This window comes from Silene latifolia, chromosome 7 (genome assembly GCF_048544455.1).
Source record: "Silene latifolia isolate original U9 population chromosome 7, ASM4854445v1, whole genome shotgun sequence".
Taxonomy (NCBI): Eukaryota; Viridiplantae; Streptophyta; class Magnoliopsida; order Caryophyllales; family Caryophyllaceae; genus Silene; species Silene latifolia.
This window is the reverse complement of record NC_133532.1, coordinates 76,080,786-76,082,277: the sequence shown is the minus strand read 5'-3', so window position 1 is coordinate 76,082,277 and position 1,492 is coordinate 76,080,786. Positions and strand designations below refer to the sequence as shown.

The 1,492-nt window shown below is 41.6% G+C and overlaps 1 non-coding gene across 1 annotated transcript; it reads right to left on the bottom strand.

Moving 5' to 3' along the window:
• Positions 1 to 715: 715 nt before the first annotated feature.
• LOC141593857 (small nucleolar RNA R71) lies at positions 716 to 824 on the bottom strand. Its single transcript, XR_012521916.1, has one exon. It is a non-coding gene; the product is annotated as a small nucleolar RNA R71 (small nucleolar RNA).
• Between the last annotated feature and the right edge of the window lie 668 nt (positions 825 to 1,492).

The window sequence follows — 1,492 nt, the reverse complement described above, 5'->3', positions numbered from 1 at the left end:
ATCAACCAATTTCAAAACCCCTATTAATTGTTACTTTTATAGACTGAAATAAGCAAATAGAATTGATCTTGTCTCTCTGTGGTTCGACCTTTACTATCACTAGCTGTAGTTTTAGTTTGGAATTATAAATTTAATTTTGATACAAAACGACGGTATCAAATTTTGGCGCCGTTGCCGGGGAGACGGTGTAATTCTGTTTGCTTTATTTTTAGTTTATTTTTCTTGTCTCAAGGAACTTTGGTTCCTTGAGGTCGTTGCTTACCTTTGCTTCTATTTTTGCTTTTGCATAGTTAGAAGACAGGTTTTTGAGAGGAAGACTTGAGTACTCTCAGTTTGGCGATCATGAATACGATATATGACAATCTTCAACCAAAAGCGCAGCACCTTCCAAAGGGGCACGTGTTACCTACCCCTACTACTGGTCAGTTCGAATTTCGTTCCTCCTATATTGATTTAGTGGAGCGAAATCAGTTTGCTGGTCTACCGGACGAGGATCCTTTGAAGCATATGGAAATTTTCACACACTACTGCTGTTCCATACCTATACCGGCTGGAGTGACCCAGGATGAAGTAAAAGGGGTGATGTTCTTGTACTCCTTAAAGGATTCTGTGCGAGATTGGTACCGCTACCTTGATAGGGTAGCAGCTGGAGTCACAGATTGGACATCTCTAGCATTAGCCTTTTACAAAAAAGATTTCCCACTTGCAAAGACTGATGCCTTGAGAAGTAAAATCTCAAATTTTCAGCAAGGAAATGATGAAGAATTTTGTGAAGCATGGGGACGTTTCAAGAATTTGGTTCGGTCCGTCCCTCACCATGGTTTCCAGCAGTGGTACCTTTGCAACTTATTCTATAATGCTCTATATGACGATTACAAGGTCATCCTGGATGCAGCTGCGAATGGTAGGTTCCAAAACAATACCGGTCAAAATAAAGGTTGGAACACTATTGAGGAGATGGCAGTCCATAGAGCTGAGTTTGGAAGTTCGCGTGGAAAGTCGCGAAAGCAAAGTGATGAAATTAGTGCCTTTATGACACTCATAACTTCTATTACTGTCTGTCTCGAGAAGCTCGAGACCTCTGAAGCTTCCAAGGAAAGAGTTGAAATTCCTGTCCATAACTCAGATGAGACCGAGAAATTGAGAGAGACAATCCGAGTTCTTTTAGTTCAAGTCGCAGAAATAGAAGCAGCTGGGATCGAATCTACAAAGAATTTTGTCAAGCAATTGGAAAATCTAGAGGCTAAGCACGTCGCCAATTCTTCAAGCAAATGTAAAGGGCCAATTGAAACGATTAATGCCATTAATCTCCGAAGTGGCCTCTCTTATGAAGGTCCCGATAAGCCAAGAGGAGACTCGGGAAATGATAAAGCGGCTAGTTTAATTTCTGGAGCAAAAACGAGCTTTATTGCCAGTACCACCAGTCGATCGACCAACAACAGCAGTCGATCGACTGGTGATAGTTATGTTTTGTGTCGGTCTAAGAGGGCGA